This window comes from Bubalus kerabau, chromosome 1 (assembly GCF_029407905.1).
Source record: "Bubalus kerabau isolate K-KA32 ecotype Philippines breed swamp buffalo chromosome 1, PCC_UOA_SB_1v2, whole genome shotgun sequence".
In the NCBI taxonomy this organism is placed as follows: Eukaryota; Metazoa; Chordata; class Mammalia; order Artiodactyla; family Bovidae; genus Bubalus; species Bubalus kerabau.
In genome coordinates, this window is record NC_073624.1 from 39,454,399 (window position 1) to 39,480,547 (window position 26,149).

At 39.3% G+C, this 26,149-nt stretch overlaps 1 long non-coding RNA gene across 1 annotated transcript in view; it reads right to left on the reverse strand.

The window, feature by feature from the left end:
- Positions 1-26,149, reverse strand: part of LOC129641442 (uncharacterized) — a 29,411-nt gene that overhangs the window by 1,216 nt on the left and 2,046 nt on the right. Inside the window, exon 2 of the long non-coding RNA XR_008709332.1 lies at positions 16,997-17,189. This is a non-coding gene — a long non-coding RNA (uncharacterized LOC129641442). The remainder of the gene's footprint in view (positions 1-16,996; positions 17,190-26,149) is intronic.

Here is a 26,149-nt window from a genome sequence, read left to right on the forward strand (position 1 = left end):
CCAACTGATCACTGGGAGAAAGCCTCTGACACCTGAACAGATAAGAGAGATCTCCACTGAGTAGGAGAAAGAGAAAAAAAGGAAATGGAATGGGTTGCCATTCCCTCCTCCAGGGGATCTTCCCAACCCAGGGATTGCACCTAGGTCTCCTGCATTGCAGGCAGATTCTTTACCATCTGAGACACCAGAGAAGCCCCCATTCCTAATGGGAACACAAAGGAGGCAGGAACCACCACCACAGCCTCTTTCCCCATGCACCTGCTGCCACCTCTGAGGGATCCTGTGCCAGCCACTACCTTGGCAGCTCTAGGAACAGGTACCAGTGGGTTGACCACACACAGAAGTGGGGCTGAAATCATAGCTAAGCCCTGGGGGCTGCATGATTTAGTGCACAGGGCTGAAATGTCTCCCTGTAGCTGCACAAACCATAGATTTATGGTCTCTGCTGCGAGCTTTGTAAACTCAGAACCTGTGGGACATCCAAGTGGACATGGGTGCTTCTGCAGCTGGGATAGGTCTGGTCTGGCCTTAGCAACTGTGAACTTTGTGGGCACATACACTGGGGGCTGGGCTGGGCCAAGGTCTGCACTTCCTCCTTAGCTCCCATGGGGTGTCTAGATGCATGACCATGGCAATCCTGGGACCTGACTTCAGTGGATCAGTTCTGGTGGAAACAGTGCCTGAGGGATACCAAAACTGATTGTCATCATTCTCACAACTGAGGTGGGCCAAGGGCAGTGCCCACAACAAAGTACTTTGTGAGCCTACACAACGGGTGGCAGGTGCCACAACAGAGCACACTCACTAGTGGCAGAGGAATACTCAGTGGCTCCTCTCCCACTGGGAGCGCTCCAATCCCACCTACCTGGAACTTCAGCTTAGAAGCCATAGCTCAGCAATGGATTTGGAGTCTTCAACTCCAATAGCTAGGGAGCAGACCCTACCTGTGACAGGGCTGTGACACCACTGAGCAAAAAAGGGGACCAGCTGGTTGCTGGTCACCCAACACCAGTCACTCCCTCTTATTAGGGGATAATGGCCAGGACACACTGAGGAAAGAGATGGAAGGCATGTGTAATAAAACAGCCCTCATATCAAAAATACTAAACCCATGCAGGGTAAAATTGGATCCTCCCATATAAAAATAGCCCTCCAAGACTATAGTAAATAATTATTTCTCCTTAACTCATAGAGCAAGAGAAATATGAGTAAAATGAAGAAGCATAGGAGCTACTTCCAGTTAAAAGATCAAGAGAACTCTCCTGAAAGGACAATCAATGAAACAGACTTCTTTACTCTGACAGACTCTGAGTTCAAAAAGGAGATAATAAAAATATTGAAGGAATTAAGAAAGACTATCAATAGAAATGCAGATTATTGTAAAAAGGCACTAGAAGTGATAAAGATGAGCCAAGAAAAATTAGAAAACTCATTTGCTGAGACAAAAGGTGAGCTACAGGCAATGAATAGCATATTGATTAATGTGGAAGAGTGAATATGTGATCTGGAAGACAGAATAATAGAAATCACCCAATTAGAACAGCAGACAAAAAGCCAAATTTTAAAAAAATGAAAGCAATAAAAGAGACATATGGGATACCATAAAACATGCCAACCAGTGCATAATAGGAATTCCAAAAGGAGAAGAAGGAGAAAAGGAGACCAAAAATTTATCTAAAGAAATTATAGCTGAAAACATCCTACTCCTAAAGAAGGAAATATATCCATATACAGGAAGCACAGAGGGTCCCAAATAAGATGAACCCAAACTGAACTACACCAAAATATATAATTAAAATGGCAAAAGTTAAAGAGGAAATTATCAGACTTCCCTGGTGGTCCAGTGGTTAAGAATCTGCCTGCCAGTGCAGGCGACACAGATTTGATTCCTGGTCTGGGAGGATTCCATATGCCATGGGGCAATTAAGCCTGCGTGCCACAGCTGCTGAGCCTGTGGTCTCGAGCCCATGAGCTACAACTACTGAGCCCACGTGCCACAACTACTGACGCCCACATGGTGCCCTAGAGCCTGTGCTCCACAGCAGGAGAAGCCACTGCAGTGAGAAACCTGCACACTCAACTAGAGAGTAGCCCCCATTCGCCACAACTAGAGAAAGTTTGTATGCAGCAATGAAGACTCGGCACAGACAAAAATATTTTTTTTTAAAAGAGAAAAAAAAAAAAAAAAGAGGAATCTTAGGGCAGCAAGAGAAAAACAAAGACTTAATTACAAGTGAATCCCCATAAGGCTAGCACTGATTTCTCTACAGAAATATTGTAGTCCAGAAGGGGATGTAAAGATATATTCAAAGTCTTGAAAGGGGAAAATCTGCAATCTAGCTTACTCCACTCAGCAAGATTACAATTTAGAATAGAAGGAGAGATAAAGAGTTTCTCAGACAGGCAAAATCTGAAAGAATACAGCAATACTAAACATATCCTAAAAGAAATATTGAAAGGTCTTCTTTAAGTGAAGAGAAATAAGAAGCTATAGGAAAGAGAAAATCACAATTAGGAAGTGAATCACTTAGTAAGCCATTATACATATTTTTAAAAATCCAAAAAAAGTTTTTTGAGACAATGATAACCATAACAAACAGCAAAAGGATAAACATGAAGATGTAAAAGAGGACATCATAAATAATAAAATGTGGAGGAGGAGAGTAAGAAAATGTAGATTTTTTTCTTCTATAATGTGTTTGAACATATATGAATTTCAGTCCATAGCAAGTAGATATAGGAAGGGGTTAACAATACTTGAGAAGTGAAAATTAAAAACATACAACAGATTCACAAAAACTGAAAAGAAGAGAACATAAGCATAACAGAAAAGGAAATCATTAAACCACAAAATGAAAAACAGAAAGAAAGGAACAAAGAAGAAAGATAGAATCCACTGGAAAACAGGTTTAAACTGGTAATAAGTACATATCTATCAAAAATTACCTTAAGTGTTGATGGACTAAATGTACCAATCAAAAGACAGTGTCAGATTGGGTAAAACAAGAGCCTACAATATGCTGCCTATAAGAGATTCACATTTGGGCAAAGGACATACGTAGATTGAAGGGGATGGGAATAGATATTTCACACAAACAGAAATGGCAAGAAAGTGGGGGTCACAATATCAGGCAAAATAGACTTTAAAACAAAGTCCACAAAGAAAGATAAAGAAGGACACTATATAGTGATAAAAAGATCAATACAAGAAGAGGATATTACACTTGTCAACATGTTGATGTATGGCAAAACCAGTACAATATTGTAAAGTAATTAGCCTCCAATTAAAATTTAAAAAAATAAAAATAAAAAAAAGGACAACATTTATGCACCCATATAGATGCACTCAAATACATAAAATGAAGACTAACAGACATGAAGGGAGAACTGAGTCGGAATACAATAATAGTAGGAGAATTTAACATCAATGAACGGATCTTCTAGACACAATCAGTAAGGCAACAGAGATCCTAAGTGATAAAATAGAGCAATTAAACTTAATTGATATTTTCAGGACATTACATACAAAAAACAAATATACACATTCTTTTCAAGTGCATATGGGTCATTCTCTAGGACTGACCACATACTAGAGCATAAAACAAGCCTCAACAAATTTAAGAGCATAGAAATTATTTCAAGTACTTTTCAGATCATAATGGCATAAAACTGGAAATCAATCACAGAAAAATGAGGAAAAATATGATTACATGGAAAATGAACAGCATCTTACTAAAAACCTGATGGGTTGATGAAATCAAAGAGGAAATTAAAAAATACCTTGAGACAAATGACAATAAAAACACAACCATACAAAATCTATAGGCTGCAGCAAAAGCAGTTCTTAGAGGGAAGTTCATAATGATATAGGCCTTCCTCAAAAACCAAGAAGAATTTCAAATGAACAACCTAACCTCCCACCTGAAAGAATTAGAGAAAGAACAAACAAAACTGAAAGTCAGAAAAAGGAAGGGAATAATAACAATCAGAGAAGAAATAAATAAAATAGAGATTAAAAAGTAAAAAAAAAATCAATTAAACCAAAAGCTGGTTCTTTGAAAGGGTAAACAAAATTGACAAATCTCTGGCCAGACTAACTAAGAAGAAAAGAGAGGGGACCTAAATAAACAATATAAAAAGTGAAAAAGAAATAACAAATGATGTCACAGAAATTTTAGAAACCATAAGAGAATACTATGAAGAATTATATGCCAACAAACTCAACAATCTATGAGAAATAGTCAAGTTCCTAGAAATATACCACCCACCAAAACTGAATCAAGAAGAAATAGATAATCTGAACAGACCAAACACTAGAAGTAAAACAAAATCTATAATTCTAAAACTCCCTACAAACAAAAGTCCAGGGCCAGATGGCTTCACAACCAAGTTCTACCAAACATACAAAGAAGAACTTTTACTGATCCTTATCAAACTCTTTCAAAAGATTGAAAAGGAGGGAACATTCCCAAAGGCATTCTAAGAAGCCACCATCACCCTGATACCAAAACCAGGCAAAGACACTACCAAAAAAGAAAATTACAGGCCAATATCTTTCGTGAATATGGATATGAAAGTTCTTAACAAAATATTAGCAAACTGAATTTAAAAATATGTAAAAAATCATATACCATGACCAAGCTGAATTCACTACAGGGTCACAAGGATGGTTCAATATACACAGATCAATGTGATACACCACATCAACAACAGAAAAGACCAAAACCACATGATCATCTTAATAGATGCAGAAAGAGTATTTGACAAAATTCAACATCCATTCATGCTGAAAACTCTTACCAAAGTGGGTATAGAGAAAACATATCTCAACATAATAAAAGCTACTTATGACAAACCCACAGCCAATATAAAACTCAACAGTGAAAAGCTGAAAGGCTTCTGACTAAAATCTGGAACAAGACAAAGATGCCCACTCTCATCACTTCTATTCAACATAGTACTGGAAGTCCTACCCACAGCAATCAGACAAGAAAAAGAAATAAAATGTATCCAAATTGGAAGGGAAGAGGTTAAATTGTTATTAACATAGATGACATAATACTGTATATAGAAAATCCTAAAGACTCCACACAAAAGCTACTAGAACTGATAAATGATTTCAGCAAAATAGCAGGATATAAGATTAACATACAGAAACCAGTTTCATTTCTTTATACTAACAATGAAATATCAAAAAGGGAAGGTAAAAAATAATTCCTTATAAAATCACATCTTAAAAAAAAATACTTAGGAATAAAACTGAACAAGGAGGTAAAAGACTTATATGCTGAAAACTTTAAATGGTAATAAAGGAAATTGAAGATGATTCAAAGAAATGGAAAGATAACAATGCTCTTAGATTGGAAGAAATAATATTGTTAAAATGGCAGTATTACCCAAAGCAATCTGAAGATTAAATGTGATTCCTATTAAATTATCCATAACATTTTTTCATGGAACTAGAACAAATAATCCCCAAATTTATATATTTTATAAATATATAAAAAATATAAAAGACCCAGAATTGCTAAAGCAATCCTGAAGAAAAGGAACAAAGCAGGAGGCCTAACCCTCCAAGACTTCAGACAATACTACAAAGCTACAGTATTCAGAAAGGTGTAGTACTGGCATGAAGACAGACAGGTGGCTCAATGGAACCGAATACAGAGCTGAGACATAAACCTCACACCCCTATGGTCAATTAATCTTCAACAGAGGACACAAGAATATACAGTGGAGGAAAGATAGTCTCTTGAGCAAGTGGTGTTGGGAAAGTTGGACAGCTTGCATGCAAATCAATGAAGTTAGAACACACCCTTACACTGCACAGAAAAATAAGCTCAAAATGGCTTAAAGACACATGATACCCTAAAACTCCTAGAAAAGAACACAGGCAAGGCAGTCTCTTACAATGAGAATGTTAAAGAAATCATACCAATGTTTTCTTAGATCAGTCTACCAAGACAATTGAAATAAAAGCAAAAAGAAACAAATGGGACCTAATCAAACTTATAAGCTTTTGCATAGCAAGGAAACCATACACAAAATGAAAAGACAACCTACAGAATGGGAGAAATTAGTTGCAAATGATGCAAACAGCAAGGGCCTAATTTCCAAAATCATAAAATCACATCCAATAAAATAAAGTAAAATACTTAGGAATAAACCTGAGCAAAGAGGTAAAAGACTTACATGATGAGAATTTCAAAATGGTAATAAATATCCACATATTTACTTAATATCATTAAATAAATTATTATTAATATTAATTCTATTAATATCAATTGTTTATAATTCTTTACAGTACTTAATATATTGGTTATTAATGCTAATAAATAATTCTAATATGATAATGTGAATAAATATTATTGTTATAATTATTTAATATTCCAATTATTCATCCAAAATATACAAAAAGCTCATACAATGCAACAGGAACAACCACAAAAACAACACAACCAAAAAATGGGTAGGAGACCTAAATAGACATTTCTCCAAAGAAAACATATAAACACCTGAAGATGGCCAACAGACACATGAAAAGATGCTCAATGTCACTAATTATTACAGAAAACAAATCAAAACTACAATGAGTTACCACCACACACCAGTCAAAACGGCCAGTATTAAACATTTATAAATAACAAATACTGGAGAGATCGTGGAGAAAAGGGACCCTCTTACACTGATGGTGGGAATGTAAGTTGGTGTAGCCAGTGTGGAAAAAGAGTATAGAGGTTCCTCAGAAAAATTAAAAATAGAGTTGCCATATGATCCAGCAATCTCATTCTTGAGCATGTGTGTTGTGTGTGTTAGTCACTCAGTTGTGTCTGACTCTTTATGACCCCATGGACTGTAGCCCGCCAGGCTCCTCTGTCCATGAAATTCTCCAGGCAAGAATATTGGAGTGGGTTGCCAGTTCCTGCTCCATTCTTGGGCATATATCCAGACAAAACTATAACTCAAAAAAGACGCATGCACCCTTCTGTTCATAACAGCACTATTCACAATAGCCAAGACAAACAGAAACAACCTAAATGTCTATCGACAGATGAGTGGATAAAGAAAATGTAATACATGCATACAATGAAATACCACTCAACCATAAAAGTAATGCAATAATGCCATTTGCAGCTACATGGATGGACCTAGAGATTATCATACTAGGTGACTAAGTCAGACAGAGAAAGACAAATGAAATCACTTATATGTAGAATCTAAAATGTGACATAAATGAACTCAACTATGAAACAGAAATAGACCCACAGATATAAACAGATTCATGGTTGCCAAGAAGGTTTGGGGATGGGGAAAGAAAGCATTAGGAGTTTGGGATTAGCAGAGGCAAACTATTATATACAGACTGGATAAACAACACAGTCCTGCTACATAGTACAGGGAACTATATTTGATGTTGTGATAAACCATAATGGAAAATAAAATGTAAAAGGATGTATATATAACTGAATCACTTTCCTTTACAGCAGAAACTAACACAACATTGTATATTAACTGTACTTGAGTTTAAAAATGTGTAATGGTGAAAATGAAAAATAAAAAGAAATATAGAGAAGTGCTAAGAAAAAAAAATCACCTATAATTTGCATGTGCGTGCATGCTAAGTCACTTCAGTTGTGTCCAACTCTTTACAACCCCATGGACTATAGCCTGCCAGGTTCTTCTGTCCACAGGATTCTCCAGGCAAGAACATTGGAGTGGGTTGCCATGCCCTCCTCCAGGGATCTTCCCAACCCAGGAATCAAACCCATATCTCTTAACTCTCCTGCACTGGCAGGTGGGTTCTCTACCACTAGTGCCACCTTGGAAGCCTCTTATAATCTCCTACCTAGTGAAAACCACATCTGACACTTGAATATTTCTTTTTTAGGCCTTTATATTCTGATGATTATTTAAAGTTAGAATCCTGCTGTTTAGATAATTTTATTAGTCTTAATTTTTTTGTAGGAAAGTAAGAGATGGACATGGAACAACAGACTGGTTCCAAATAGGAAAAGGAGTACATCAAGGCTGTATATTGTCACCGTGCTTATTTAACTTATATGCAGAGTACATCATGAGAAACCCTGGGCTGGATGAAGCACAGCTGAAATCAAGATTGCCGGGAGAAATATCAATAACCTCAGATATTCAGATGACACCACCCTTATGGCAGATAGTGAAGAAGAACTAAAAAGCCTCTTGATGAAAGTGAAAGTTGGAGAGTGAAAAAGTTGGCTTAAAGCTCAACATTCAGAAAACGAAGATCATGGCATCTGGTCCCATCACTTCATGGGAAATAGATGGGGAAACAGTGGAAACAGTGTCAGACTTCATTTTTGGGGGCTCCAGAATCACTGCAGATGGTGATTGCGGCCATGAAATTAAAAGACGCTTACTCCTTGGAAGGAAAGTTATGACCAACCTAGATAGCATATTCAAAAGCTGAGACACTACTTTACCAACAAAGGTCTGTCTAGTCAAGGCTATGGTTTTTCCAGTATGGATGTGAGAGGTGGACTATAAAGAAAGCTGAGCACAGAAGAATTGATGCTTTTGAACTGTGGTGTTGGAGAAGACTCTTGAGAGTCCCTTGGACTGCAAGGAGATCCAACCAATCCATCCTAAAGGAAATCAGTCCTGGGTGTTCATTGGAAGGACTGATGTTGAAGCTAAAACTCCAATATTTTGGCCACCTGATGCAAAGAGCTGACTCATTTGAAAAAACCCTGATGTTGGGAAAGATTGAAGGCAGGAGGAGAAGGGGATGACAGAGGATGAGATGGTTAGATGGCATCACCGACTCAATGGACATGAGTTTGGGTAACCTCTGGGAGTTGGTGATGGACAGGGAAGCCTGGCGTGCTGTGGTTCATGGGGTGGCAAAGAGTTGGACACGACTGATCGACTGAAATGAACTGAACTGAACTGAAGAGATGTATATCAGTTAAAAGTCAGTGTTGAAAGGCATAAAATTACCAAAAAAAAAAAAAAAAGCTCGTTTATTGCTAATTCTCATTCTCCAGAACAATCACTTAAACTTTTTTCATTGATTATGTTATTTGTAGTCATATATCTAAATGTAGTTTTATTGCCACTTCTTGATTTGTCCAGGATGGGTATAGAACAGGGAACCAACAATTTATTTAAAATATTCTCCTATTATGGAACATTTAGGATGTTTGGCAAGTTTTACTATTATGGGTAATATGTCAGTTAACATCCTTCTACACAAATACATTTATTATTTAGTTTAGAATGAATTTTTTGAAATTTAATTACAGATCAAAATTGCCCAATTTCCATTATATGTGTATACAGTGTTCTTTCCAGACTTAATTTTTACCCAGACTAAATATGTTGATTTTTTAAAAAATTTTTGTTTTCTCAGAAAGAAAACTTGCTGTATGATACAGGGAACCCAAAGCCAGGGCTTTGTGACAACCTAGAGGGGTGGGATGGGGAGGGAGGTGGGTGGGAGGTTCAAGAGGGAGGGGGCATATGTATTACCTATGGCTGATTCATGTTGATGTATGGCAGAAACTATCACAATATTGTAAAGTATTTATCTTCTAATTAAAAATTTAAAAAGAAAGAAAACTTCCCTTCCAAGATCATATAAGCACCCCTTCTAGGTGTCATGTGCTTTCATAATTTCACCCTAAAGCCTTCAATCTAGCTGGTTTGTTTTAGTTGATAATCATACAGAAGTTTGTGTATTCTTCCCAGAATATTACCCACTTGCTCCATAATCATTCAGTGACTAGTCCCTTTCCCTACTGTTTTGAAATGTTACCTTTACCATCTTTTAAGTTCTCATACTGTATACTATTCGGGAACCTGCTTGGAAAAGAGGTGGTGGTGGAGGTGGAGGTGGTGGGGAGGCGGGAGGGAAGAGACTTCCATACTACTGAGTTAAACTGTCTATTCTTTTGGCAGTACCAAACTGTTCAATTAAATGTAATAGTTTGATACTGATAGTGTATCACCTACTTTTCTTCCGAAAGGTTCAGAACATGACTTTCCAAAACATGCTGCTTTGGCAGATTATTTTAAGTTGAAGGCACTTGAGAAACAGCAGATACAGAAAGGGCTCTGTGACTGTCTGATTCTACCTAAAAGCAGGACATGAAATTTCCCCAAAGAAAGGTGCCATGCCTGTAAAAGGAAGAGAAGAACATTCTTATCATCAGAGACTAGAAATTGATGCTGAAATGTACCTGTCCAAACAGACCATCTAAAATAATCCCAGGGACTTCCCTGGTAGTCCAGTGGTTAAGAATCAGCCTGCCAATGCAGGAGACACGAGTTCATTTCCTGGACTGGGGAGCTTCCACATGTGGCGGTGCAAGTAAGCCAGAACACCGTTAATTACTGAGCCTCTACTCTAGAGCCCATTCTCCTTAACAAGAGAAGCCTCCACAATGAGAAGCTCACACAGACCACAGGGAAGACCAAGCACAGCCAAACAAGAAAAAAGAATCTGCCTTACAGTGCAGGGGATACAGGTTCCAGATGTGAACCCTGGTCAGGGAGCTAAGATTCCCACATGCCACAGGGGAACTAAACTCCTGCTGGGACTACAGAGCCCACACACTCTGGAGCCTGCCTGCCACAACTAGAGAGAAGCCTGTGGGCCACGATTAAGACCAGAGGCAGCCCAAAAAACAGGTCCAGTTCCAGTTGGCAGGCAAAACATAGGTTAAACTTAAAGTGATATATATAAAGAGAAAAGAAATTTTAAAACATTACCCCAATCTTTCATTAGCTCCCTCCATTTAGTTCCTAGTCACTATCCCATGATATACCGCCTCCAGCCCAAGCTCCTGTGTCTTGTCACGTCCCCACAATTTATACTTCTTTGTGTAAAAATGGATATAAGCTTTTGGGCCTAAGAGCTTCTTTGGGTCTTCCTTTTCCATCTGAAGACTCCCATGTTCACACACAAAATTAAATAAATTTGAATGCTTTTCTTCTGTTAATGTGTCTTTTGTCAATTGAATCCTCAGGCCCATCACAGAACCTAACAGAGTAGAAGGAAGTTTTTCCTCCCTCAACACTTTTTCATTCCTTTTTTTCTGAAAAGTTTTAAAAATAAATATATATTTCTATGTATTTATAAATTTATAAAATCATGTCAACAGTAGTCTTTTCTGATCTCAACATTTCTTCCTTAATAAACTTTTAAATTTATCAGACTACAAATAGATCACTTGAGTTAATTACACTTATGCTACAACTGAGTCTTTCTGGAATGGTGTTGATATGTTCAGCATTCTTCTACACTTTTGTTATATATAGAAGACAGTTATTCTTGGAACAACCATCTGTCCAGTGCTACAGCTTTCCTTCCTTTAAATTGTTGACAATCTGAAGGAATAAGAATAAAATCTAAACTGTACTACATTCTTAACAGTGGCAGGCACAGTTCCTAATCCTTTTATGTGTGTGAACTGAAGCTGCCTAACAACCCTGAAGATAAATGCTGGTATGGCCTCATTTTATACATGAGGAAACTGAGTCTCAGAGTTAAATAGCTCGACAATGTCACTCTGCTCATAAGCTGTGGAGTTGGATCTAGGCCTGATCTGCCCAGACTGGTGCTCTTAACCCTGCATTTCGGTAAACCCTTTGATTTGCTGTAGGACTCTCAGGGTGTTTCTACCTTCTCCCAACCCCCTCCTTAATGCACCACTATTTTTATTTTCCTTTTTCAAAAAATATCTTTTAAATCACAAAACATACAGCAAAATGTATTGTCTTAACCATTTTTAAGTGTGCAGTTCAACAGGATTAACTCTATTCATGTTGTTATCCAATAGACCTCTAGAACTTTTTCACTATGCAAGACTGAAACTCTATACCCATTAAACAACTCCTTACTTCCTCCTGCTCTCAGCCTCGGACAACCACTAGTCTACTCTGTTGCTGTAAGTTTGACTGCTTTAAATGTCTCATATAAGTGGTGTGTGTATTCAGTCGCTCAGTAGTGTCTGACTCTTTTGGGACCCCATGGACTATAGCCCACCATGCTCCTCTGCCCATAGAATTTTCCAGGCAAGAATACTAGAGTGAGTTGCCATTTCCTTCTCCGGGGGATCTTCCCAACTCAGGGATCAAATACACGATTGTGTCTCCTACTTTGGCAGGCGAATTTTTTACCATTTGACAGAGGAGTCTGGTGGGCAGCAGTCCACGGGGTCACAAAGAGTCAGACGGGACTGAGTGACTAACACTTTCACTTTTAGCACCACCTGAAATATCTTAGGTAAGTGGAGTCATACAGTATTTATTTTTTTGACTGGCTTATTTCACTCAGCTATTGTCTCCAAGTTTCATCTATGTTGTAGCATATGCCAGAATTTTATTTTTAAGGCTGAATAATATTCCATTATATGTATATACCATGCTTTTCTTTGTTCATCTATCAGTAAATATTTGCTTCTATCTCTTGCCTGTAAAATCCCATGGACGGAGGAGCCTGGAAGGCTGCAGTCCATGGGGTCGCTAAGAGTTGGACACGACTGAGCAACTTCACTTTCACTTTTGCATTGGAGAAGGAAATGGCAACCCACTCCAGTGTTCTTGCCTGGAGAATCCCAGGGACGGGGGAGCCTGGTGGGCTGCTGTCTATGGGGTCGCACAGAGCTGGACACGGAAGTGTCCAACAACGGAAGCGACTTAGCAGCAGCAGCAGCTTGGCTATTGTGAATAATGCTTTTATGAACATGTGTGTACAAATATCTCTTCTAGATCCTGCTTTTAATTCTTTTGGTTATATACTCAGAAGTGGGATAGCTGGATTACATGTGGTAGTTCTAGGTTTAGTTTTTTGAAGAAATGCTGTGCTGTTTTCTGTAGTGGCTGTCCTAGTTTACATCCCTACCAGCAATACAGAGTTCTGATTTCTCCACATCCAAATAACACTCGTTATTTTGTTTTGTTTTTCTTGTAGTCTCATCCTAATGGGTGTGAGATGATAGCTCCTTGGGTTTTTATTTTAATTATTAGAATATAGTTGATTTATCACTGTGGTTTTGATTTGCGTTTCTTTAATTGTTTGTGATATTGTGCATCTTTTTATATGCTTGTTAGCCATTTGTAAATCTGCTTTGAAGAAATGTCAAGTCCGTTGCTCACTTTTCAATCAGGATATTTTTTGCTATTGAGAGTTGTAGGAATTCTTTATATTTTGGATACTAACCCTTTACCAGATACATGATTTGTAAGTATTTCCTCTCATTCTGTAGGTTGCCATGTCACTGTTAATTGTTTCTTTTGAGGCACTGAAGGTTTTAAGTTGATGCAGCTTCCTTTATCTATTTTAACTTTTGTTGTCTATGTTTTTGGTGCCTATTTACATATCAGTTGCTGAAGGATATATCCAATCTATTTGGAAAAGAAATATACTACAAATTTTAAAGACCATAGGGACATGAACTTTGAAAACTTTAGAAAATTTCTCAAAATAGGTAGTAAGGAAATTATATTTACCAATCATTACCTAGCAAATATGAGGAGCTAACTTACACAATTATATAGGAAGAAATGGGGCAAAGAAGAACCATACAGATGGTTTTTGCCTTTTTATTGAGTCAGCTACTTTATGTCTTTTGATTGGAGCATTTAGTCCATTGACATTTAAAGCAATTATTGATAAATATGTACTTATTGTTATTTGTTACTTTATACTTGTTTTCTGATTGGTTTTGTCATTTTCTGTTCTTTTTGTTTCTTTCTTGTGGCTTAATAATTTTCTTTAGTGATATCCTTTCTTTCTAGTTTTTGATTTGTGATACCATGGGGTTCATAGATATTGAACTATATTTACCTGTTTTAAACTGGTAGTCATTTCAGCTCAAACACATTCTAAAGGATCTACATTTTTCACTCCCCTCCCCTATATTTTGTGTTTTTGATGTATTTTACATCTCCCTGTTTATCCCTTCACTCTTTATTGTATTTATAGTTGATTTTACAATTTTTTCTTTTAATTTTTTTGTCTTTTAATCTTTTTACTAGCTTATTTAAGTGGTTGACCCACAGTCTTTGCTACATGTTTGCCTTTACTCCTGGGATTTCCCTTTCCTATAGAGTCTTACTTATAGTTTTTTCTTTTCCACTTAGAGAAGATCCTTTACCATTCCTTTTAGGGTACATTTAGTACTGATGGACTCTTAGTTTTTGCTTATCTGAGTTTTTTTTAATCTCTTCTTCACTTCTGAATGAAAATCTTGACAGGTAGAGTATCCTAGGTTGTAGATTTCTCCTGTTTAGGACTTTAAATATATCATACAACTCCCTTCTGGCCTGCAAAATTTCTGCAGAAAAGTAAGCTGATAGCCTTATGGGCATTCGTTCACATACAACTTTGTTTTTTCTCTTGCTGGTCTTAGGATTCTCTTTAACTTTTACCATTTTAGTTATTATGTGTCTTGGTGTGGGTCTGCTTGTGTTCATATTATTTGGGATTCTTTGTGCTTTCTGTGCTTCCTATACCTGTGTATCTGTTTCCTTCCACAGGAGTTTAGAAGTTTTCACCCATAATTCCATCAAATACATTTTGACCCCATTCTCCCTTCTTCTTCTGGGACACCTATAATGTGAATGTTGGTATCCTTGATGTTGTCACAGAGGTCCCTTAAAATGTTCTGTTTTTAGACCCAATCAAAAAATGGGCCAAAGAACTAAACAGACATTTCTCCAAAGAAGACATACAGATGGCTAAGAAACACATGAAAAGATGCTCAACATCACTCATTAACAGAGAAATGCAAATCAAAACCACAATGAGATACTATCTCAGGCCAGTCAGAATGGCTGCTATCAAAAAGTCTATAAACAATAAATGCTGGAGAGGGTGTGGAGAAAAAGGAACCCTCTTACACTGTTGGTGGGAATGCAAACTAGTACAGCCACTATGGAGAACAGTGTGGAGATTCCTTAAAAAACTGGAAATAGAACGGCCATACAACCCAGCAATCCCACTGCTGGGCATACACACCAAGGAAACCAGAATTGAAAGAGACACGTGTACCCCAATGTTCATCGCAGCACTGTTGACAATAGCCAGGACATGGAAGCAACCTAGATGTCCATCAGCAGATGAATGGATAAGAAAGCTGTGGTACATATACACAATGGAATATTACTCAGCTATTAAAAAGAATGCATTTGAATCAGTTCTAATGAGGTGGATGAAACTGGAGCCTATTATACAGAGTGAAGTAAGTCAGAAAGAAAAACACCAATATAGTATATTAATGCATATATATGGAATTTAGAAAGATGGTAACGATGACCCTATATATGAGATAGCAAAAGAGACACAGATGTAAAGAAAAGACTTTTGGACTCTGTGGGAGAAGGCGAGGGTGGGATTTGAGAGAATAGCATTGAAACGTGTATATTATGATATGTGAAATAGATCGCCAGTCCAGGTTCAGTGCATGAGACAGGGTGCTCAGGGCTGGTGCACTGGGATGACCCTGAGGGATGGGATGGGGAAGGAGGTGAGAGGGGTGTTCAGGATGGGGAACACACTTACACCCATGGCTGATTCATGTCAATGTATGACAAAAACCACTATAATATTGTAAAGTAATTAGCCTGTAATTAAAATAATTTAAAAAATGAAATAAAAATATAAATCAGCCCAAAAAAATAAATAAAATTCTTCTATATCAAAAATAAAATAAAATGTCCTGTTTTTTAAATTTATGTTTTTTGGGGGTTTTTTTGCTGTTCCCATTGGGTGATTTCCATTATTCTATCTTCCAGATCACTTGTGTTCTTCTGTATCACCTAGTCTGCTTTTAATTACTTCTAGTGTGTTTTCCATTTCAGTTATTATATTCTTCAGTTTTTTTTTCTAGTTCCTCATTAAAATTCACTGTGCTCATCTCTTTTCCCTAGCTCAGTTAGCATTTTTATTACTAATGCTTTAAACTCTGAAATTTATATTTTTGATTAATTAATTTCAGTTTTTTCCTTGTTCTTTCATTTTACCAATTCCTCTGTCTTCTCATTTTGCTTAGCTTTCTCTTATTCTGTGAAATTAGGGAAAACAGTTACCTATCCTGGTCTTGAGGGGTGTCTTTTTTTGTGGGAGTGTCCCTATGTAGTCTGCGTCAGCCCAGTGACTTTGGTGAAGAGCTGGATCTGAAGTGAGTATGAGCCACGCCTTCCCCCAGGGTGTGCTGGTAGCAATTACCTTGGAAGATGGTGGGGCTGGAGATGAAGGGGCTAGAGCCAAAGCCAGGCATGAGCCAGGGCTTCTTCTCTGAGTAATGACCATTATCATCCCATTAAGGGCAAGCTGGGTCCCAGGTGTCCGGAGAAGTCCTGAAGATCAAGTCCCAGCTGGTTGTCTCCCCTCTGAGTGTGTGGTCTTTTCCCCTCTCAGCACTGGCACCTTTGCCCTAGAGGGAAGCAGTGCTGGAGCAAGGGGGGCTGGAGCGGGCACCCAGTGTAAACTGGGACCTGCACGGGGGTGGCTCTGGCACACCAGTTCCAAATTGCTCCTAATCTGCTGCCTCTACACGTGCCAGGATTGACTAGCCTCACCCGGTTCAGATTCTGTGCCAGGCCTGAGCTAGCGTCATCCTCCACAGCTGTGCACTCTGCTTCGGCCCAGCTGCCTTTACCCTAGTGTTGAGCAATGCCATGGAGCACAAGGGGGCCAGAATGGGTGCTTGGCTGGGGCTGGGGCAGGGGCTGGGTAGTCACAGGAAACTTCCAATCCGCTTCACTCTGCCCAGAGTGTGTGTGCTCTTCATGAATGAACTCTAGGTTTCTTAAAGCCTCACTGTCAGTTCCACTGGTTTTCAAACCACGTAAGGAGATGCATCCTCCCAGCGTTGGACCCCAGGGTTGAATGCGCAATAAAGTGGTTTGAACTGCTCGCTCCCCAGGGAGGATCTCTGAATCTGCGTGATCTTCCTACTCTTTTGTGTCCCCTCCTAAGGACCCAAGTTCCTAATGTGATTGCTTCTCTTACCTTCCTATTCCACTCCATGTGGATCATTCTCACAGTCTTGGTTGTAGAAGGGTCTTTCTGCCAGTCTCCCATTGGTTTTCAGTGAGATTTGCTCCACATGTAGATGTATTTTTGAAGTGTTTGTGGGGGGAAGGTGAGCTCTGGTTCCTCCTACTCTGCCATCTTGATCTCCTTCTATTTAATTTTTAATGACCTAGAAACCAAGAATTTTTAAAAAAGAGTATCATATCTCAAACCAGGAATGAAAATTTCAAAAATGGGAGGGGGAAAAAGTTTTAAAATACAGTCCTACTTTTAGTGATTGTCATAAACCAAAATGATAAAAAAGAGATTGAATAAATAAATAAAAGGGGTGATATCATTATTAATAAGATATCTACCTGATATTTTATAACAAATGAGAAACATGGCCACTCAATCCCCTACCTAGAGTCCGACTCTAGGTTTTTATGTGTTATTAGAGTTTTTAGAGTTATTTTAACTCTAGATTTTTATGTGTTCACATAGATACAGTTCTGGCAATTTTATTACATTTATTAAGTTGGACCTTATCAAGGATTATAGAAAACAAATTGGCCCTTAAAAATCATAGCAGCAGTGGCTATGAAAGTGCAGGTTTGCAAAACATCTTAAGGCTTAATGTTTTTCACTTTCAGATATGTGTATGCACAGGAATATCTGTTAAAAGAACTAAATCCAGCCTTTTTCTAACAGAGAAACATGCTATATGGTACAAAACCTTATAAAGAACTGACTTTGAAAACATAATTTAACATGTAAATAGAATTCATTAAAACAAACGTAAAACTCCACAATGGTTCTAAATATTTGGTACTAAGTAACATCAGCATCACCTGGGAGCTTATCAGAATGCAAACTCACGGGCCTGCCCCCAGGCCTGCTAGTTTAGAAACTGATTTAGGAATGAGGCCAGGCAATCTGTGCTCTACCAGACTTTCCAGGTGATTCTGATACATGCTAAGGGTCAAGAATTATTACTGTATTTCACATGTGCTATTGGTTTGGTCTATCTTACCTAGACTCTTGGGTTTCCCAGATGGCACCGTGGTAAAGAATCTGCCTGCCAACGCAGGAGACATGGATTCGATCCCTGGCTTGGGAATATCCCCAGGAGAAGAAAATGGCAACTGACTCCAGTATTCTTGCCTGGGAAATCCCACAGACAGAGTTTGGTGGCTGCAGTCTATGGGCTCACAAAAGAGTCAGACACGACTGAGCAACTGAAACAACCTAGACTATTTGAGTCATCTCATTCTGTGTGATCTTGATAATCATGGAATTTCCCCACATTTGAGCAAAACACAGAGGCTGTTTTCCACTATAACATCTAATGAGCAATCAGAAATGACCCACCCTCTGTAGCAAAAGAGAGTATAGAGGTTGTCTCTGTATTTTTAGAGCACAAAAAGATTTGCTAGCATTTTCAGGAAAACAAACCAGCTATAAAAGATCCATTCTCTTATCCTTAGATTTTGATGATGACTTTATAAATAAAAAATCAAAGGGAAAAATTACAGGATAAGAATATAGTGTAGCTATGAAATTGACTAATTATCTGAGCCAGCCTGAGAAGAAAATAGTGTAGCTATTCCCCAGCTATGAAAACAATCCAAACTTGTATAAATAGAAAGAGGACATTTTAAATAGCGGAGGCTGCCTCCAAGCCTTATAGATAAGATGGCATCTTTGCTCTAGAGAATAAAGGGACATCCCACCCCCAGGGCAGACTCAGTGGCTGAGCCTCTGTAGGAGGCTGTCTGCATCTGGTACCCGGGCCAGGTTAAATAGCTTAAAGGCTCTAGTCACAGCCACAACATTCTGAGGGGTTTCTAAAATCGAACCCCTTTCATAGACCTTCACATTCACTCTCAAAGTAGTATGAATGGGGCTGAAAAACTGAGTTCCCTAACCAGGCATTTAAAAAAAAAATCCCGGGTAGTGTTTCCATCTAGGGAGACACTTCATAGTTTGACATTCTCTCTAGGGTAGAGTTTCTGTATCTTATCACTACTGACATTTTAGTGGGGGGCTATTTTTTGCTGTGGAAAGGTGTAGGGTGCTCAGTAGCACCTCTGGCCTATACCCACTAGATACCAATAGCAACCCCTATGCGTGAGTTCTAAGTCACTTGAATCATGTCCAACTCTTTGTGACCTCATGGACTATAGCCCGCCAGACTCCTCTGTCCTTGGGGTTTTCCAGGTAAGAATACTGAAGTGGGTTGCCATTTCCTCCTCCAAGGGATTTTCCCAAGCCAGAGATTGAACCCAAGTCTCTTACGTCTCCTGCGTTGGCAGGCAGCTTCTTTGCCACTAGTGCCACCTGGGAAGCCCAGCAACCCCTATGGTGATAACCAAAAGACGTCTCTAGATGTTGCCAATTTTCCTTTGGAGGAAGAAGCACAAAATCCCTCCTCTTTATCCCAAGTTGAGGACCACTGCTCTAGAGAGATCATTTCCCTTTTTATGTTAAAAGTGGGTAGGAAAAAAAAATTACCCTTCCTGTTCTTTATCTTCATTAAAACCACCACTCCTTTGATTCCTCTTGTTCTTCTTTATTTATCTTCACCCCTCACACATCCTCCCCTCATGCTCAAAACACACCAAGTCTTTCAGTTCAGTTCAGTTGCTCAGTCGTGTCCGACTCTTTGAGACCCCATGAATCGCAGCACGCCAGGCCTCCCTGTCCATCACCAACTCCCGGAGTTCACTCAGACTCACGTCCATTGAGTCAGTGATGCCATCCAGCCATCTCATCCTCTGTCGTCCCCTTCTCCTCCTGCCCCCAATCCCTCCAAGCATCAGACTCTTTTCCAATGAGTCAACTCTTCACATGAGGTGGCCAAAGTACTGGAGTTTCAGCTTCAGCATCATTCCTTCCAAAGAAATCCCAGGGCTGATCTCCTTCAGAATGGACTGGTTGGATCTCCTTGCAGTCCAAGGGACTCTCAAGAGTCTTCTCCAACACCACAGTTCAAAAGCATCAATTCTTCGGTGCTCAGCCTTCTTCACAGTCCAACTCTCACATCCATACATGACCACAGGAAAAACCATAGTCTTGACTAGACGGATCTTTGTTGGCAAAGTAATGTCTCTGCTTTTGAATATGCTATCTAGATTGGTCATAACTTTCCTTCCAAGGAGTAAGCATCTTTTAATTTCATGGCTGCAGTCACCATGTGCAGTGATTTTGGAGCCCAGAACAATAAAGTCTGACACTGTTTCCACTGTTTCCCCATCTATTTCCCATAAAGTGGTGGGACCGGATGCCATGATCTTTGTTTTCTGAATGTTGAGCTTTAAGCCAACTTTTTCACTCTCCACTTTCACTTTCATCAAGAGGCTTTTGAGTTCCTCTTCACTTTCTGCCATAAGGGTGGTGTCATCTGCATATCTGAGGTTATTGATATTTCTCCTGGCAATCTTGATTCCAGATTGTGTTTCTTCCAGTCCAGTGTTTCTCATGATGTACTCTGCATATAAGTTAAATAAGCAGGGTGATAATATACAGCCTTGATGTACTCCTTTTCCTATTTGAAACCAGTCTGTTGTTCCGTGTCCAGTTCTAACTGTTGCTTCCTGGCCTGCATACAGGTTTCTCTAGAGGCAGATCAGGTGGTCTGGTATTCCCATCTCTTTCAGAATTTTCCACAGTTTATTGTGGTCCACACAGTCAAAGGCTTTGGCATAGTCAATAAAGCAAAAATAGATGTTTTCCTGGAACTCTCTTGCTTTTTCCATGATCCAGCGGATGTTGGCAATTTGATCTCTGGTTCCTCTGCCTTTTCTAAAACCAGCTGTTCAAGCTGGAAGTTCAATCAGGAAGTTCACGGTTCACGTATTGCTGAAGCCTGGCTTGGAGAATTTTGAGCATTACTTTACTAGCGTGTGAGATGCATGCAGTTGTGCGGTAGTTTGAGCATTCTTTGGCATTTACTTCCTTCCAAATCTGGACTAGTCCTCAATGTTATCATTTCACCTACTCTTAATCGGTGGTCAATGCCCTCAACCAATGGTCCCCAACCCTGGATCAATTCAGCTCTCTGTTGACCCCACGTCTACACTAGGGCTAACAAATACCACTTAAGAAAATCACTGGTCTGTGTAAATTCATGGTCTCCCACTCGTGAGCTCAGTGAGGCAGCCTAGGGTTCTTATTTCTCTTCACCCACGTCCATCTACCTCATCTATCCTCACCTTGAGTGGGAAGTTCATACACACATTGGAAGGGTGTTTAACATGAACAATCACAAAAGGTTGTTTGGGTTTGGTCTTATTAATACTGAAGATTGAAGAATGGAACATGTTGAGGGGTGGTAGAGAGTGTTGTATTACTATAAGGAGTGACCCACTGAATGGAACCACACTCACCCAACACAATGAGCCAGGAACAGTCCTTTCCCAGCCCTGAGCCTGAGGGGCACATTCAGGATGGATCTAACAGGAGAAGCGAGGGATAGGGAAAAAATGAGGTGGGGCTAGAGAAAGAAGCCAGAGAGAGAATGAGCTATTGGATGAGCCTCAGGCTGACTCTGTGTAAGTTTGTGACCAGACAGGCCAAATAAAGTTTTACTCCATCTATTTCACAATGTACAACTAAATCAAAATATTACATTGTATACCTTAAATATATACAGTTTTCATCAATCATGTCAAGAAAACTAGAAAGAATTATTGTAAACACTAAGAAAAAAACAAATAAAAAATCATGTTTAGAATGCTACATGTATAACAAACATTTTGTTTTAACCTAAAAAGTGTGCTTCTATTTGTTAATATCCTGAGTCAGGATCAAGGAATTTTTGATGGGGTCCATTACCCGGAGTTCTGCAGAAACCATTTGTGTTGTCCAATTTGAATTTGTTTAGGTGAAGCAATCTGAGTGAAAAAATCCGACTAGATTTTTTTTATGGGGTCCAAATATTTAAAGTTGCCTTACCCACACCTACTTTAATAAAAAAAAAACAGAAAAGAGAAACACATTTTAATATTTTTTCCCCAAAGCCTAGCTTTCGTAAAAAGAATCATTCCATTCTCCTTCTATCACTTCACATCATCCAGTTCAGTGAGTACAGCTGACATGAACAAGTCGCAGAGCGAAGACATCCTTTGGCATCCTGTGCGCAGGGCTCCTGCCACACTCTACATCCTTCCATGGAGCCCACCTATTCACCCACATGCACGGCAGTCCCTCCCTATCTAAACAGAGAAGGGCTTCTCCTCTTGGTCCAAGGAGCCCCTCTCCTGGACTCCACATCTAGTCTCCCAACACAGGAACCACAGTCTGTCTCCTCTTTTGTTTTCAACATCCTCCTCTTTTCTACCTCTTCCTTTGGGCATTTAAACCTACTCTATTGACTCTTGTTAACAACACAGTCATCCTTAGGCCCATGTCATCCTCTGCCCAACTCTCCATGGCTTGCCTGGAGTCCATGCTACCTGCCTTCACTTGCTCACCTCCAAAGTACTTTTTATCTCACACACCTCGCTGAATTTTTCATCAAGGTGACCAGCGACCTCCTTGCTGACCCTAGGGTTCCTTCCTTTTGTAATATTTGTCACCAAAGACACTTCCCTTCCCTTTTGGAATCTGCCTTCCTCAGCGTCTATGACACCTTACTCCTGCTTTCCCTCTCAGCTCTCTGGCCATTCAAATGTTGCAATTCCTTCAACCTACAGCCATGAAATTAAAAGACGCTTGCTCCTTGGAAGAAAAGCTATGCAGCTAAGGAAGGCAGTCACCATCTGCAGTGATTTTGGAGCCCCCCAAAATAAAGTCTCTCACTGTTTCCATTGTTTCCCCATCTATTTGCCATGAAGTGATCGGATGAGATGCCATGATCTTAGTTTTCTTAATGTTGAGTTTTAAGCCAACTTTTTCACTCTTCTCTTTCGCTTTCATCAAGAGGCTCTTCAGTTCTTTGCTTTCTGCCATAAGGCTGGTGTCATCTGCATATCTGAGGTTATTGATATTTCTCCTGGCAATCTTGATTCCAGCTTGTGCTTCCTCCAGCCTGGCATTTCACATGATGTATTCTGCATAGAAGTTAAATACCGGGTGACAATATACAGCCTTGATGCAAAGAAGTAGAGGAAAACAACAGAATGGGAAAGACTAGAGATCTCTTCAAGAAAATCAGAGATACCAAGGAAACATTTCATGGACAGATATGGTATGGACCTAACAGAAGCAGGAGATACTTAGAAGAGGTGGCAAGAATACACAAAAGAACTATACAAAAAAGATCTTCATGGCCCAGGTAATCACAATGGTGTGATCACTCACCTAGAGCCAGACATCCTGGAATGCAAAGTAAGTGGACCTTAGGAAGCATCACTATGAATAAAGCTAGTGGAGATGATGGAATTCCACTTGAGCTAGTTCAAATCCTAAAAGATGATGCTGTGAAAGTGCTGCACTCAATATGCCAGCAAATTTGGAAAACTCAGCAGTGGCCACAGGACTGGAAAGGGTCAGTTTTCATTCCAATCCCAAAGAAAGGCAATGTCAAAGAATGTTCAAACTACCACACAATTGTACTCATCTCACATGCCAGCAAAGTAATGCTCAAAATTCTACAAGCCAGGCTTCAACAGTAAGTGAACAATGACCTTCCAGATGTTCACAGTGGATTAAGAAAGGCAGAGGAACCAGAGACCAAATTCCAACATCCATTGGGTCATCAAAAAAAGTGAGAGAGTTACAGAAAAACATCTATTTCTGCTTTATTGACTATGCCAAAGCCTTTGACTGTGTGGATCACAACAAACTGTGGAAAATTCTTCAGGAGATGGGACTACCAGACCACTTTACCTGCCTCCTGAGAAATCTGTATGCAGGTCAAAAAGCAACAGTTAGAACTGGACATGGAGCAACAAACTGGTTCCAACACGGGAAAGAAGTACATCAAGGCTGTATATTGTCACCCTGTTACTTAACTTCTATGCAGAATACATCATGTGAAATGCCAGGCTGCAGGAAGCACAAGCTGGAAGCAAGATTGCTGGGAGAAATATCAATAACCTCAGATATGCAGATGACACCACCCTTATGGCAGAAAACAAAGAAGAACTAAAGAGCCTCTTAATAAAAATGAATGAGGAGAGTGAAAAAGTTGGCTTAAAACTCAACATTCAGAAAATGAAAATCTTGGCATCTGATTCAATCACTTCATGGCAAATAGATAGGGAAAAAATGTAAACAGTGAGAGACTTTATTTTGGGGGGTTCCAAAATCACTGAGGATGGTGACTGCAGCCATGAACTTAAAAGACCCTTGGAAGAAAAGCTATGACCAACCTAGACAGCATATTAAAAAGCAGAGACATTACTTTGCCAACAAAGGTCTGTCTAGTCAAGACTATGGTCTTTCCTGTGGTCATGTATGGATGTGAGAGTTGGACTGTGAAGAAGGCTGAGCACTGAAGAATTGATGCTTTTGAACTGTGGTGTTGGAGAAAACTCTTGAGAGTCCCTTGGACTTCAAGGAGATCCAACCAGTCCATCCTAAAGGAAATCAGTCCTGAATTTTCATTGGAAGGACTGATGCTGAAGTTGAAATTCCAATACTTTGGCCACCTGATGCAAAGAACTGACTCATTAGAAAAGACCCTGATACTGGGAAAGATTGAAGGTGGGAGGAGAAGGGGACAACAGAGAATGAGGTGGTTGGATGGCATCATGGACTTGATGGACATGAGTTTAAGCAAGCTCTGGGAGTTGGTGATGGAAAGGGAAGCCTGGCATGCTTAAGTCCATGGGGTTGCAAAGAATCAGACATGACTGAGCAGCTGAACTGAACTGATACAATCCAGAAAGACCTTATTAATTTCAACATGTGCAAAATGTAATTCATCCCTTTGCCCTTCCTCTTCAATCAGCTTTTCCTCCACTGCCCCTTATTTTCCTATAGTCACAAGACTTACCCAATTTCCAAGCCAGACAGCTGTAAGGCATCATTGACTCATTGTGCCCCTCACTTGATACATCTGATCAACCACATCATCTATCTGATAAATATTCATCTATCTTTATTAATTCTATATAGGTTAGAGTTTCCAGTTTAGCAAACAAAAATACAGGACATTAGTTAAATTTTAATTTTAGACAAGCAATGAATAATATTTTAATATAACCCATACACTGTTTTGAACATACTTATAGTAAAAAATTATTTGCTGTTTATCTGAATTTCAAATATAATTGAGCATCCTATATTAATCTTAGTTCAATTTCAATGATTCATACCACTACCTTATTTTAGAATACTAAAAAGTGAAACAGAAGCCACAATTGCAAAACTGATAACTTGCAATACAAGCTATCAAGGCTCAGTTTGTTACAGCAAAAACTTGTTCAGACCCACACGTTCAGAGATAAGAGCACAAAGTGTTTTAACAGTAACTCTACAAGAACTACAGTGTTCCAACAAGACTACTTACTGTTCCAAAGTGTCTTAGCACCAGCTGCCATAGCAAAATTCTATAGATTAGGTGGCTTGAAAAACAGAAATTTGTTTAATGTACCATTCTGAATGCCGGGAAATCCAAGGCAGAGGTGCCAACATGGTTAGTTTCTGGTGAGAGCTCCCTTCTGGCTTGTAGACAACTGCCTTCTCACTATGTCCACATATGTAGTGGGAAAAGAGAGAGAGCACGTGAGCTCCCTGGCATCTTTTCTTCAGCTCAGTTCAGTTGCTCAGTCATGTCTGACTCTTTGGGACCCCATGGACTGCAGCACTCCAGGCCTCCCTGTCCATCACCAACTCCCGGAACCTACTCAAACTCATGTCCTTCGAGTCTGTGATGCCATCCATCCATCTCATCCTCTGTCATCCCCTTCTTCTCCCACCTTCAATCTTCCCCAGCATCAGGGTCTTTTCCAAGGAGTCAGTTATTCACATCAGGTGACCAAAGTATTGGAGTTTCAGCTTCAGCATCAGTCCTTCCAATGAAAATTCAAGACTGATTTCCTTTAAGATGGACTAGTTGGATCTCCTTGCAGTCCAAGGGACTCTCAAGAGTCTTCTCCAACACCACAGTTCAAAAGCATCAATTCTTTGGCGCTCAGCTTTCTTTATAGTCCAACTCTCACATCCATACATGACTACTGGAAAAACCATAGCCTTGACTAG